A 15,938-nucleotide genomic window follows, 5' to 3' on the forward strand; every position below is an offset into this window, starting at 1 on the left:
ATGTCTTTAAAAACTCAATTCAGCTCGACAGATATTTAAGGTGGATGCTGTAGGAGGGTTACAGTAAAAACAGCGAAGGCAGGTCCTGCTCTCCCTGAGCTTGGAGTCTGTGCTGTGCATCCGGAGCTTGTCTGCATGTTGCAATCACCTCGGGACCCTGAAAAAACACTGATATTCATACCCAGCCCACTACCCTCGAGCTTGTGATCCAGTTGGTTTGGGATGTGGCCTGAGGTTTGGAATTTTTTAGAAGGTAATTCTAAAGTGCAGACAGATTTGAGAACCAGTGTCTGTGGAGTGGTTCTCAACCTTGGCTGTATTAGAATCACCTGGACTATACATGTGCTATGCATGTACGTTTGTATATGTATGCATATGTATAGACGCGTAAGTATGCATGTTACATAAGCATAGGCACTCAAGGTGTATTCAAATACAGGTGTATATACCTGCGTGCATAATATACGTGTGCGTGTACAGCCATGCTCAGGCTCCAGCCGTAGAGAGTCTGGTTTACATGGTTTGGGGTGGGGTCCAGACATCAATATTATTTAAAACCATAGTTCCCCAAATTGAAGTTTTAGAAATGCCAGTGCCTGAGTCCCATTCTAGACATTCTGGTTTAATTGGTCTGGGGTCTGGTCTAGGCATCAGAATTTTTTTCAAAGCCCCTCGTGTGATTTTAATGTGCAGCCAGGGTTGCGATCCACTGGGTTAGTGAGTGAGATCTGGCTACCTTGTGCATAGTAGGTGCTCAATAAAAATGATTAAGTATGAAGTTAAAACTAGACAGAAGGGTTTATAAGAAAAGTCAGTGCTAAAAAATTGTACATCCCTGCTTCTTTGGTCATTTCTGTAGGTCTGAATATATTATGCCGTGATCTGGGGGTGGATTGGGTGTCAAAACCTAATAAATTCAGCTCACGACCATAGCCTTTGTTGTGCCTTGGAACTTTCAGCAGAAACTAACAGCCAAGATCTTCCTAATTGTTCCGTTGCATTATATCTGCTTGGTACACGAGTGGCAGATCTGCCTGTGAGACTCCTGGTGTTGTTTCTTGAAGAAAAGTCGCCAGAAATTGGCTTCTGTGAGATCAAGGTGCTCCAGCCCTGGATTTAGCCCGAAGTGAACTCTGTCCAGTGCAGCAAGCTTCTGCGGGAGCCTGCCCCCGCCCGGGGTTAGTGAGAGCTCCCAGGAGCACAGAGCACAGAGTTGCCTGGTTTCCTTTGTTCCCTAGGTGATTCTTGATTAGTCTGTGGCATACAGGGAGGGGAAGTATTTCCGCATCTGGCCCCAGTGAACGCAGCTGCTTTCAGCCGTGGAGAGGCTCCACCACCCCGGAAAGGGGGAACTTGCCAGGCAGAAGAGCTTACTGCAGCTGCGTACACTGCCAGATCTGAACTGCTCCTGTTTGTTGGCTTTGAAGGCTCTAGGGCACTGGTTCTGAGACTTGAGAGTGTGTCAGAGTCCCCTGGAGTTGTGTGAAACTACGGATTGCTGGGGCAGCCCTCAGATTTTCTGATTCAGCTGGACTGGGGCGGGGCCCAGGAATTTGCATGTCTGATACCTTCCGGGCAATACTGACCTGGCTGGTCTGGGCGCTGCCCCTTGGAGAACCACTGCTCTAGGAAGAAGGACACAGATGGCAGCTGTGTTGTTTTGAGAAAGGACATTACTTGATTGCTGCAAATTTACCTAATGGTCACAATATCAGGAATTGAAGTGACCTCCCAGCCAACTATAATTGATTTTTTTAAAATTATGGCACACCTACTATGTGCTAGGTGTTGTGCAAGAGGAAGATGCAGTTACTCACTAAGCAGCTAGCCCAGGGGAGTGGGTGATGCATCAGTAAAGGGACAGCCACAGTACCTCCCCATAGTGCTCTGTAGGGGGAGTGCCTGGGGCTTTCAGGGGACACACATGGGCAGGAGGAGTGTGGCTCAGAGGCAGCTTCCAGGAGTAGGTGATTTGGGGATGGAGTTCTGGAGGATGACTAGGGCTTTGCCAGGTGAAAAAGGGGGGCCCGTGTTCCAGGGACAGCATGAGCAGAGATAAGAGAGAACAGACACAAGTAAGCCTGGTGTGGGGAGCCACATGTGGTTTCGGGTGATTGATGGGGAGAGGGAGCTTCATCTGGACAGGCGGGCAGAGGCCGGATCCCGGGAGCCTGTCCTCCAGGTAGGGGAGCCTGAGCTGATCCGAAAGAAAAGGAAGTCACTGCTGGATTTTAAGTAGGCAAGTAACATAAGATTTGCCTGCGAGTTGGAAAACGGGCTGGAGGGAGCATGCGCCTATAAGAGACCCGGGAGGCTGTCACAGGAGCCCCCCTGGGAAGTGATGAGGCCGCAGGGAACGCGACTTTTACATCATCTCATCCTTACATCACCCTCTGCCTCTGCTGAGTATTTCAAACTTTTCAAAGCCATTTCCAGTGGGTACATTAACTGGCTCTTTGAGCGTCTGCTGTGTGCTTTCAGGGTGGAACCAGGCAATCAATCTTGTGTTCCCCCCGTAGAGATACTGTGTTTCAAGGTAAGTTAAGTTCTAATGAATATCAAGGGCAACCTTGGAGCAGGTGAGCCTCAAAAATGCAACTGCGTAAGGGGCCTGTGTGGAAGGGAGTGGACAGTCCCACCTGGGTGAGGTCAGGGATGGACGTTCTCTGCGTGTTGTGCGTCTGTTGGGGAGCTCTGAGTTTTTCCTTTTTGGTTCTAACTAGAGGTTACTCTTCCCTCTCCTGCTCCTACCTTGAGGACAGATTACAAATCCAGGTAGTAGTCTTCAGAGCCACATCCTCCACCTCCCAGCCCTTCTGTTTAGCGGCTTAACCAGGGCAGTCTCCTGAATTCCTAAAACCCCCAAAATGGCTCGAGTGCTGGACATTATGGAGGGACCGGGATGTCCAAAGCAGATAAGACCCCCTCCATGTCCGCCGCGGCTGTGAACGGGTTGTACGTGAAGAAAACCTCGAAGAGAGCTGCAGTGAGCTGATCGTTGGGTAGAAACAAGAGTGAGAGGCATCAGGGAGAGCGAGTTCTCATCTTTCCCTGACCCATCTTGAAAGAAAAAAAAAATCAACATTGATGGATTCCACCCGTGGTGCTTCGTGCTTCATCTGGTAATGAAAACTTGACTTGTGGTTTCCTCTCATAGGGCTCTTCACCACAGTGTAATTGATACACCCCCCCAACAAGTGGCTCTTGAGGAAATCAATTCTTAGAGGTATCATCAGGATCCAGAGAACGTCCAGGGAATTTGGAGGCTCCATCTCCATGTCTTGCCCCTTCCTCCTGCAGGATGTGGGGTTTTACCGTTGGCTGAGTCAGGGGTGGAGTCAAAGCCTTGAGTGGGCGGCTGTAGGGGGAGACAGTGGTCACACTGAATAGATTGATGACCAGCATCAGTGAGCAGTCTGTGCTCTAAAGTAATGGCATCAAGATTTATAGGTCACTGAAGCCAAGGTGGCTTCGCTGCTTCAAACCAACGCAGTAGATGCGAGAGAGAAGATGGCAGGGTGGGGAGCTGGCAGCCCGCCTCAGCTTGCAAGACTAAGAGCAGAAAGTCACGGGTGTGAGCTGCTGTGGGTTTTTTCCGTGTTTGCCGGACCCTGTCCTAAGAGACACAACCTGAATGCCTCTCTGAGGGCTGTCCCAGGCATTTTGCTAGCGACATGCCCAACCGGGATTCTCTTGCTGGAGTGTTGCTAGAAATACTTGGCACAACGTCCAGGGGAATTTTCCTCAACCTTTGGCTGGCTAAGGCAGAGCTGCTTTTATTCTGACTCCATCTGCTGTTTGTGCACGAAGCTCATCATACAGTGGGTACCATCTTGGAAGTCTGTTCTTAAGTCACGTGAAGGGGCTCTGCCTACTCTCTTTCATGGTGTTCACTGTTGGCCCTGCTCAGTGGACCAGCACTAGAATAAAAATTGCCTTCTTCTCTAATGACATTGATTGTGCTAGTCAAACCTTAGCAAACCTTAAAGGCAAGAACGCAAACCAATGACAGAGCTTCTTTTACATCACCCTCTTGCATTCTGTTTTGCCTACCATCACGCAGTACCTGGATGCTTGATCGAGGTGCCTGAATTCCCCTTGGCATGTATGCCTTTCCAGTATCCATTGAATGCTTCTCATGGGGCCTTTTGCCTTATACTGACCCAGCAGGACTGCTTGATGAATTTATTCATCCTTCACTCTGGAGCAATAAGGGGCATCGTTTGCATATTCATTCTGGGTCCTCTCAACATACCAAAATGCACTAGTGCTTTTACTTAAAAAGTGAGGAAACAAGATGTATTGAATATCTATTGTTGTGTAACAAACTAGATCAGGAATTTGGAAGCAGCTTGGCTAGGTGGTTCTAGATGAGGGTCTCTCATGAAATTGTAGATGTTGGCTGGGGCCACAGACATCTGAAGGCTTGCCTTGGACAGGACAGGTCTACTTCCAAGATCACTTCTGGCTGTTGGCTAGAGGCCTCGGTTCCCCTGTGTGGCCCTCTGGAGACATGACGGCTGTCTCCCCCATAGCAGGTTTTCCAAGAGAGACCAACCAGGATACTGCAGTGCCTTTTCTGACCTGGGCTCTGAAACTGCATACTGTCATTCTCATTTTCTTTCTGCTCATTAGGAGTAAGTCACTAAGTCCAGCCTACACTCAAAGGAGAGCGGAATCATGCCCACCTTTTGAAGGGAGTGTGAGATAATTTTTAAACACATTTTAAGTCATTGTGTAAAGTATGGCTCCTGAGTCTGACCAAATGATGAGCAGAGATTGGCAGAGTCCATCTTTTGCTAAGAACTCACTTCATGTGTGTGGCTTGAAGCCAGCTCTGGGGAACTCCGTATGAGCTGCTGAGGGTGGAAAACAATTGGGGTACCCAGTTACAGAATTTAAAGTTACTCTGACATCTACACACACACACACACACACACACACACACATATGCCTCAAAATATTCTCAGTACAGCCACTGCAGGCAAATACTTCTATATATTCTTGGGAATATGAAAGTCGTTCTGTATTTTTAATTTAATTTGTACTTTTGGTATGGGGGTTCTGTTTATATACCATTACCATCTGTTGGTGACACCCTTAAATTGCAGGTGTTTTTTTTTTTTTTTGAGGCATGCCTATATATATATATATTTTTTTTAATTGAAATATAGTTGATTTACAATGTTGTGTTAATTTCTGGTGTACAGCAAAGTGATTCAGTTATATGTATATATACACACTTTTATATGTTCTTTTTCATAGTCTTTTCCACTATGGTTTATTATAGGATATTGAATATAGTTCCCTGTGCTATACAGTAGCACCTTGTTGTTTATCTATGTTATGTATAGTAGTTTGTATCTGCTAATCCCAAACTCCTAATTTATCCCTCCCTCATCACCTTTCCCTTTGGTAACCATAAGTTTGTTTTCTATGTCTGTGAGTCTGTTTCAGTTTTGTAAATAAGTTTGTCTTTTTTTTTTTTAGATTCCACATAGAAGTGATATCATATAGTATTTCTCTTTCTCTTTCTGGCTTCGTTCACTCAGAACGACATTCTCCAGGTCCATCCATGTTGCTGCAAATGGCATTATTTCATTCTTTTTTCTGGCTGAGTAGTGTTCCATTGTGTGTGTATATCAGATCTTCTTAATCCATTCATCTGTCAATGGACATTTAGGTTGCTTTCATGTCTTGGCTATTGTAAATAGTGCTGCTATAAACATTGGGGTGCATGTATCTTTTCGAATTAGAGTTTTCTCTGGATATATGCCCAGGAGTGGGATTGCTGGATCATATGGCAACTCTATTTTTAGTTTTCAAGGAACTTCCATACTGTTTTCTTTTTAAAATTTTATTTATTTATTTTAATTGAAGTACAGTCAGTTTACAGTGTTGTGTCAATTTCTGGCGTACAGCAGAATAATTCAGTCATACGTATACATACATATATTTGTTTTCATATTCTTTTCTTTATAGGTTACTAAAAGATATTGAATATATAGTTCCCTGTGCTATACAGTATAAACTTGTTGTTTATCTATTTTATATATAGTAATTAGTATCTATTTTCCATAGTGTTTGCTTTTCTGATTGGGTGATTTCCATTATTCTGTCTTCCAGATCACTTACTCATTCTTCTGCTCTCTCCAGTTTGGTATATATTGCCTTAGCTCAGCTTTTGTCTTGGCAAATGAGTTTTCTAATTTTAATTGACTCCTCTTTCTAGTTTCTAGTTCCTTTTTATAGTAATCTGCATTTCTATCAATAGCTTTTCTTAATTCTTTCAGTATTTTTATTACCTTCTTTTTGAACTTGGGGTCTGGTAGACTGGAGAGGTCTGTTTCATTGTTTGTTCTTTCAGGGGAATTCTCTTGATCTTTTAGTTGGGAGTGGTTCCTCTACTTCTTCATTTTACTTATTTCTCAGACTCTATCACTTTAGGAGAAACAGTTATCTACTGTGGTCTCGAAGGGCTGTTTTTATGTGGGAGTGTCCCTGTGTAGCTTGCGTGAGTCCAATGTTTTTGGTGCGAGGGCTGTTTTTAGTATGGATGCCTGCCACATCTTTCTTAAGTGTGTGTTGGCCATTATCCCCTTGATAGGGGGTGTGATTGGTGGTGTGACCAGAGCCCGCACTGGATGTTGTGTGAATATTTCTGAGAGCTCTTTTCTGTGGTAGAATGAAGAGACATTGCTGTTTCTGTTACTTACTGCTGCATCACAAGCCACCCAAAAACATTTTGTCTTAGTACAACAGTGACGTTTTATTTCATGTAATTGTGTGATTTGGGCAGTACTTGGGCGGGGGGGGGTCTTCCGCTCCATGTGGTATCAGATAAGATTCCTCATTTGGCTGCTCTCAGCTGCTGGCTGGGTTGGGCTGGGCCAGAAGATCCAAGAAGGCTTCCCTCACATGTCTCATACCCCATCTTCCTCTGTGATCTCTCTCTGTGTCTGGGCTTCCTCACAGCATGGTGGTCTTAGGATAGCTTGACTTCTTATGTAGAGGCTGGCTTCTGGGGGAGTAAGCAGAAGTTGCCAGTTCTCTTAAGACCCAGTCTCCAGAGTTTCAGAACAAGCATCATTTCCACCACCTTCTGTTGGTCAGAGCAGGTCACAAGGCCAGCCCAGACTCACAAGGAGGAGAAGTAGGCTCCATTTCTTGATGTGCAGGGTGGCATGCACATAAAATGATGGGACAGGATGTTGGTGGCCAAATCAGAGATCTCTTTATCGTAGTAACATTCTTGCATCCTCTTGCTAAGAGAAACTCAGACATTTTTACTACTATATACCATCCATAGATACAAGGAAGACTATCTGTTAAATCTGCCAAGTGTGAGCAAGGCATTTGTGAAAATTCAGGAACAGCACATTCAGCCCAATGTGAAGGTAAGGTGGAGGAACAGCCCTGGGACATGTGTCCTCTCTCTTACTAATGGCAGTCCAGGATCCCATTTGGGCTGCTCTCTGGGACTGCCCATAGCTCCAGGAATCATGACCTTGATCCTAAAGATTACATCTAACTCAAACTCAATTCAGACACTTATGGCTAGAAGAAAAAACTTGGAGAAATGGCCAAAAAGTTAGCCCGTTAGATAGTAGAAAAATATGAACTCCAAATGTCACGATAATGGTATGTCTAGAGCCTTTTATTTGGATTTGGATTATAGTTCAAATCCAAATAATATGGTCAGATATGCACTTCTCCAATTGTTTATGTCTAGAAAACGGTCCTTTTAGTTTCAGTCCGTCCATCCATCCAACCGCATTCTTACTCCCTAAGGAGGCTTTTGTTAGCTCTTAATTGCATTGAGAGAATTGGGTACAGGAGTTCACGCATTTAACAGAGGATTCACAGCTGGAGCTTCTGTTGTTCTGTGTGGTTGTCCTCTCACCTGCACATTTGCATTGTCAATATATTTGTAGAGCTCTTTGTTTTTTCAAAGAGATTTCAGATGCCTTATTGCATTTAATTTTCAGGGCAACTCCATAAGACAGCACTGATTGCGCCTGTGTAGTATTGTTCCATTGTAGAAGGAAGGAAACAGAAGCCCAGGGATGTTAAGAATTTGATCAAATCCAGACATATGTCCTCTTTTTCAGTGTTTTCTCCTCTGTTGCACACTTATAATGTGCCTTTCCTAATGCCCAGGGTAGAATGACCAGTCGTGATGAGGAAGGAGCCATTCTTAGGACTAAAGTATCTGTTGGTAGCTTTAATAGCAGCCTCGGTCATGAAGTTAAGATGCAAAGACATGCATCTTTAACTTGGATTTCAGTTAGTGGTGTAAAAACTTGTTTTTTGCAGCCAGTGGAGGGGCCACCAGGAAACATGTTTTTTTACTTAGCTTTGATGTTAGGTTTCTCTTTGGAGGGGGGTTTGAGCTCACTCCCTCGTGGACCTGAGCATCACCCAGGAGAGGAGCAAGGGCAGCACTCACGTCAGCTGCTGAAGGACTTGCACGAGGCCCCCTCAGGTCAGAGCTGATCAGGAGGTGGACACTTCAGGGCCCCATTGGCAGTCTGTGGAGCCATCAGCCAGCTCAGAGTGCCGCACACAAATTAATGAGGAAACTTTCTGGACACGATGGGTGGGTTTTCCTCCTGTGTGAAAATTAGAGCTGAAAGATAAACAGATATATCATTGGAGTGGAATAATAATGTTATGCCACGTGGGAAGAGTCTAGCATGGATTAGTGATTCTGTTGTCCTTGGAGGTCTTCAGAACTTTGTTATGAGCTGTGCAGGGATGGGGGGCACAGTGCATTCTGGTTTACAGGGGACAGTCTCAGTACAGTTTCTTGTCCTTGTGTAATTATGTAGTGTGTTTCCTTTTACTCTCAGAAGTGTTCAGGTTTGGGTGATAAGTTACATGGGCCCCCAAAGCATGGAGCTCAGCCGTAAGTAGATGCTCAGAGAAGGTTAGTCCTTTTCCTTGACAAGCCAGTAACATCTACAGAGAAGTAACCACACAAATGGTATATTTTGGGCTTTTAATAAACCTATTCTTCTTGACACTAGAGGTCGAAATCAGGGCTTTTCCCTTGATTAAGCTCTTCTTTTTAAAAGTGATAATACTTCTTCAAATTCATGTTGGCACAATAATTGGCCTGACTTTGCTGGCTTTGGATTTGGTTGAGCACATAGGGAAAGGAGTCCCCGATTCTTCATAGTCGAATCAGTAACATCCTCATGACAGTATTGTCTGCTGTACTTATTATAGCTTAGTAAATTATTTCTCATATGTGGCTTTATCTCACAGCAGCCCTATTCAGTGAAACTAGAGATACAGAGATCCCACAACTAGTTAATCAGAACTGGAACCCAGGTGTCTCCCACCTTTTGATTCTACATCTTTCCCTTAATCCTGTCTCTTGCAGATATTCCCAGCAGCTGTATGTGGCCATAGCCATGTTGGCTTAAGGCGTTTCTTTTAACCCCCAGTAAAATTTAGGACCCGGCGAAATTGGCGAAGATGTAGCATGCTGACCTAGGTGATGGCGTGGAGTTTGGTTACTCTAGAACCTGCATTGTTGCTGGTTTATTTATCTAGTGTGGCCAAGGGGCACCCTCATTAAACAAGCCTTCTGTTTGTTTAGTGCTTTTCTGGTCTGCAGAGCATTTTCTCTGCCATGTCCGTTTGCAGCATCTGCTGATGCATCAGAAGCAGAAGGCACAGGTGAACACGAGAGGTCTTGCGATCACCATTTTTCCCTAACAGAGGAGGAAAGAGGCTCTGAAAGATGAAGTGGGTGGCTCTTAAGGTGAGGTAAATAGCAGTGCTTGGCCCAGAGGTCAAGTATTTCTGACAGTTGACCCTCTGCTGGGCCCTCATTCTTGATTTCAAGAAGCGTCTCCAGCATGTTATTAAACTCAGGAGAGATGGTTTGACTCTAGGGCCACAGGGCTCAGAATGAGCACCTTGTGAAAGGCCGAGGTTGATTCTCCTCAAAGAATAGGGACAGGTATGGTCTCTGATGCCACAGAGGTGAGAAATGCAGCAGCCTCTTACAGGGATGGGTGAATTTAATCAACCAAAAGGGCCTGGGAAGTTAATTAAGCTCCTCATTTTCAAATGGAGTCAAGTGGACAGAAGGCAGTCAGAGAAGGGCAAAGGACTTAGGGTCTGCATGCCTTCAAAGCACTCTCATTCCTGCCTGTCATGAGTGAGAAATGGAGTTAGGAAAACACCAGAGGCCCACAAAGGCTGAAGAAGATTATAAGTAAAGGCCCAGAAAAGAGTTCAAGGACAGGCCAGTGGCTCCTTCTGCAGGGAAGCTGGGTTTGGTTCCTCGTTTGGATCAGGGACTTGAGGGGAAAGGAATTTTAGACAAATACAAATTGATGAAGACCAGAGCCGGAGAAGAAACAGTCCCCAGTGTGGAACCGAGGACCAAAATATTCACTGGCTCTGAGTTGCAGTAATACTCTTCCCCTCGCTGCGGACTTTGAAAGATCTCCATAAGAGAACCCAGGACACATCAGAGGAAGCAACTAACTCATGTTGTGAGGAAATTAATTATAACTCCTCCTCTTGGTGGCCGTCTTTTCTTTCTTTCTACTTTATTTTCTGTCTGCCTTGTGTGACTAAGGGCACAGGCTGATGTAGATTTCCTCTCACCAGTTAGAGGCTTTCGTTTCCAAGCAGGTTGGGAATTTATTGATGGAGGGAAGGGAGGATGGACTGACTGGTTGAGGAAAGAGGTGGTCATGCCTGATGTTGACGTCCTGACTTTTGAAGGAGTCGACTTAGACTCACTGGATGTTGGAACTCAAACAAGGAGCCCTGCAGAATGTGTAGCTCAATTTTTCATCTAAGGCAGGAATCTTTTCTGCAGCTACATGAATAGATGGCAATTCAGACATTTTTGGAACATTTTTCAGAGAGTCAGAATTTACAGGCACATCTCATTTTATTGTGCTTTACAGATACTGCTTTTTTTTTTTTTTTTTTTTAACAAATTGAAGGTTTGTGGCAACCCTGCGTTGTCAGATGAGGGTTAGTGTTTTTAGCAATAAAGTATTTTTAATTAAGGTATGTATGTTTTTTAGTCATAACCATATTGCATACTTAATAGACTACAGTATAGTGTAAACAACTTTTATATGCCCTGGGAAACCAAAAAAATCGATAGTTTATTGCGATAGTCACTTTATTGCCATGGTCTGGAGTGGAACCCACAATATCTCCAATGTATGCCTGTCTTGGGAAAGTGCCCATTCTATTTCTAAATTTTTAAGCCTCTTAACCCTTATATAGCACCTACTCTGTACCAGACACTTACTGGTGTGAGTTCTTTACATTTACTAAGTCATGGAACCAACACAATTTTTATGCCTATTTTATAGATGAAGAAGTTGAGACACAGAGAGGCTAAGTAACTTACCAAAGGTCACACAGCTAGTAAGTGACAAAGTTGGAATTGGAACCCAGGCAGCCTGACTCCACAGTCTGTGCACTTAACCACCAACTTTGCTGCCTTTCTGATAAGGCATCTTGAGTAATTACAGTTTTTTTTTTTCTTATTTTGCATCAAATTGGCCCCTTGCAATTTCTATTCCGGGATCTTTCATGTGATTTGCATATTCCTTGTGTTTCCTCTGGTTACATGCAATTTCAGGTAGCCTGGTGGAAAGCACCTGAGATTTAAGATCAGACTCAGATTCACCTGAAATTTGAGATCAGCCTCCTTACTTGCTAGCTGTATATACTTGAGCAGATACTTTCTCAATCTTTCTGATCAGAAGTCCTCCATGTGTGAAATTTGACTAATTCTAAGCTTCCTGGGCCATTGTAAAGATGAACAGAGGGAAGGACTCATGATGTGTGCTCCATACGGGGTGTCCAGTACTGTTGCTATGAACTATATAACTATGATAACATCTATATTCATTCCCTCCAAACTGAGCTATGGAGTCATAGAATCTCAATCAAAACCTTAGGAGGCTAATTTGAAGAAGTTGACAAGCCAGTCTAAAATGTATATGAAAATGGAAAGGATCTAAAATAGCAAAACAATATTGAAAAAGAAGAATGAAACTGGAAGACTCCACCTGATTCAAGATTTATTCTCTCACGGTGAAGAAGAATATGAAAACGAATTTGTGTATATTCATGTATGACTGAAAAATTGTGCTGTACACCAGAAATTGACACAACATTGTAAAGTGGCTATAACTCAATAAAAATAAAAGAAAAAAGAAAAAAAGGGATTTATTCTAAAGCTATAGTAGTGAAGCTATAGTATGATACCGACATAAGATAAAACAAATAGATCAGTGAAACAATAGAAATAGACCCACACATCTACAATTAATTGATTTTTGACAAAGTGCAGAGTCAAGAATGGCTTTTTAACAGGTGGTGCTGGAAAACATGGGTATCTGTCTGTAAATAAAATGAACCTTGACCTTGACTCCACTGTATACATCAAAACTAATGTTAGATCATAGACCTAATGTGGAAACTAAGCATAAAACTTAAAGAATAAAACATAGAAGATTATCTTTAAGGTTTTTGATAGTCTGACGTTGGGACACAGCAAAGCACTATAAAAGTATCATAAAAGAAAACCATAAAAGAAAAAAAAGGATATACTGGAGTTTCTCAAAATCAGATATTTCTGTTCATGAAAAGATGTTATTAAGAAAATGATTAGGCAATTTATAGACTGGGAGGAAATATTTGTAGCACATATGAATAAGGAAGGCATACTTAAAATGTAATGGAGAATTTCTACAAATCAATAATAAAAAGACAGCCCAGTGAAAAACATGGGCAAAAGACTTGAACAGATATTTGACAAAAGAAGATATACAAAGGCCAGTGAAGAGTTTACATCATTTGTCATAAGGGAAATGCAAATTAAATGAGATGTTATTCACAACTGCTAGGGTAGTTAAAATCAGAAAGACTGGCAATATCAAATGTTGGTAAGAATGTGGAGCAACTGCGATGCTTGTACAACACTGGTGGGTGTGTAAGTGATGCAGTCATCTTGGAGAACTGTTTGGCAGTTCTTTTAAAGTTAAAGTTATGCTATAGCTTGGCTGTTTCACTCTTAGATCCTTAAATAAGAGAAATGAAAATATAAGTCCATAAAATGACTCGTATAAGACAGCCCTATTCAAGATAGTCCCAAACTGGAATCAGCCCAGGAGCTCCTCAATAGGAAATGGATACAGAAATTGTGATGTGATCACAGAAAAGGGAATCATACTCAGCAATAAAAAAAAAAAAAGAAAAAGAAAAAGAAAAGAAATACTGATAAACACAGCGGAACCTCAAAACGTAGTGAATCGGGAAAAAAGCCAGAATAAAGAGTACTTCCTAAATGATTTATTTACGTGAAGTTCATGAACAGACAAAAGTAATATATATGGTGATAGAAATCAGACCAGTGGTTGCCTTTGTCAGGAGTGGGTGGAAATTGCCTGGAAGGGGCTGTGAGGAAATTTTCTGGGGTAAGAGAACATTCTGTTTCTTGATTGGGATGGTTATAGGGGTGGGCATAGTCATCAAAACTCATTATGTTAAATACTCAAGATCTGTGTAAATTCTACCTAAATGTTAAAAATCAATAATGATATCTGAAATTGAATACGTTACAATTTACTCTAAACAGTGACAAGTGCACTGGGGCTGTTATTCCCATGATTTAAACTTTCTACTTCTATTAACGTGGCTTGAGATTGCATTCCCCCCCCCCCTTTTTTTTTTTAAAGCAGCAACTTCATTACACTCTTGCCATTTATGGAATTTGTAGATAATGAAAACTGCCAGGTTTCTCTTCCTTTTAAGCGTGAATTGCTACCAAGCAGCGCTCCCTTCTGAAATACCTCCTTTGTTTGTCTAAGTGGGTCTATATGTAGCCCTTGAAGGAATGAATAGAACTTAGATAAACAAAGGAGTTATTTCAGAAGAGGGTAATGCTGTAAATAATAACAATAGCTTAAAATTAACTAGTCCTTACTGCCGGGTACTCTTCTGGGCTTTACGCATATTCGCCAATTTAATTCTCAGAACAACTTCATGGGACAGGTGCTACTATCATCCCTATTTCATGGCTGAGCTGATCTCAGGCACAGTGAGAATAAATGACTTCTTGTTCAAAGTCGTACGGTCAGTAAGGGATGGAGCTGGAATTCAAATCCTCTTTGGTCTGATGCCCCAAACTGTGCCCTTAGCCGCTGCGCTACACTATGCCTGATCTCTGGTTTGCTTCTGCTTGATGGTTTGACTCTCTTTGACTTGATCTGTCTCTGGTTAATCCTTTTACGATAGTTCAACCTAGGTCGCTCCCCTGAGGAAATTGTACCTAGAGCACTTCATGGCTTCCATACGAGACTCTTGCAGGAGAACCAGTTATGAAAGAGCAGCTGGGACCAGTAATGGGAAATGTCTCTCATGATCTCCAGATCTTATTCCAAGCTCAGCCTTCGTAGTCTCTCTCCACACACCATAATTCAAAGAATTCCTTCAGTTCTATCAGTTAGCCTTGAGGTGCGTGCTGCCGGTCTATACACCTAGCCAAATAGATGTCAGCTACTTAAAGTCAGATCAGGGACGTGCTGCCTGGTAGCAACTCATGCCTAAAAGGAAGAGGGACTTGGCTGTTATCATTAGCCACAGATTCCATAGATGGCAAGAATGTGACAAGCCTGCTTAAAAAAAAAATGAACTTAAACTCAAGCCACATTAATGGAAGTAGAATGTCCAGATTATGGGACTAACAGCCCCAAAGCACCCATCACAGTTTAGAGTAGATCTTAACATGTTCAATTTCAGATGTCATTATTGTTATTTTTAACATTTAGGTCAATTCCTATGTAGCTCTTAAGTGTTTAATGACTTTGTCCACCATATAACCATCACTCCAAGTCAAGATATGGGATGTTTCTGTTACCCCAGAACATTCCCTCATGCCCCCTTCTAATCAGTTCCGCCCACCCTTACCCAAAGCATATTTTGATCCAGAGACAAGAGGTCTTCTGGACCAGATTGGGATTTTCACCCAGGGGACGAGTCCCTTGGCAGTGGGTGGCAGAGTCTGGAAAGAGCATGTTGCAGAGGCAGATCTGATCTTACTGACTGGAAATACTGACGTCCACACCTCACGGCCAGTCCTGGATGGTGCCAGCCTGCGCTAAAATCATGGCTTCACCCTGCTCATTTTGTTTCTAGACCAGTGGCCCCAGGGAGTCTTGCTAGATCAAAGCATACGTTTCTGATTTTGCATGCCAAAGGAAGCTGTCATGGAGCATTTACTTTAGAAAGTTCCAGGTGGTGGGTTATAAGCCTTACTTACACCTTTGAATGATCTACTTTCTTAATAGTCTATGTCAAGTAGGCCTTAGGGTCACACAGAAAGAAGACATGAGGACGGGTTGGACCAGGAGGCACCCACAGGACACGGGGTGGTGTTATGTGTGAGAGAGATGCCTAATGTATATACTTGATTGAGAAGGCATACCTAGGTTTTCCCTGGGCTCCATCATAGTTTAGCTCTGCATGCACACTTACTTTCTTTGGGCTGCAAAGTCCTCAACTGAAAATTAGGATTAAAGGGGTTTCTCTGTCTAAAGATTATCGGTAAAGGTCAAATAAAGTAGTTGGAGTTGTGAAATTTTTAAAAGTGGTGTGACATTGGTAAGCATTGCCTGTCAAAACCATCACAATGGCTCCTTGAAGAAGCTGAGCTAGTGGGAAGACAAAATGAAACAAAAACCAATAGCGATATTTGGGGCCATAAAACAGCCTTTTCAGTCCCTCAGTGTTTGAAAATTCACCCTTAGTCATTCATCCTTCAAGGCCCCCTCCCCTCCCAGCTAAATCCTCTTGAGAAAAGTTAGACTCTGAAACTTGATCTTCTAAATTGAGTCAACTCATTTTAATATTAAATATCTACTACATGCCAAGCACTCTGAAGG

The 15,938-nt window shown here is 42.9% G+C and overlaps 1 protein-coding gene across 3 annotated transcripts in view; it reads left to right on the forward strand.

Annotated features, from left to right (window-relative positions):
- MAPK4 (mitogen-activated protein kinase 4) overlaps window positions 1-15,938 on the forward strand; it is a 148,521-nt gene that overhangs the window by 15,758 nt on the left and 116,825 nt on the right. The window lies entirely within an intron of this gene.

The sequence above is a fragment of the Camelus ferus genome, chromosome 30 (assembly GCF_009834535.1).
Source record: "Camelus ferus isolate YT-003-E chromosome 30, BCGSAC_Cfer_1.0, whole genome shotgun sequence".
Classification (NCBI taxonomy): Eukaryota; Metazoa; Chordata; class Mammalia; order Artiodactyla; family Camelidae; genus Camelus; species Camelus ferus.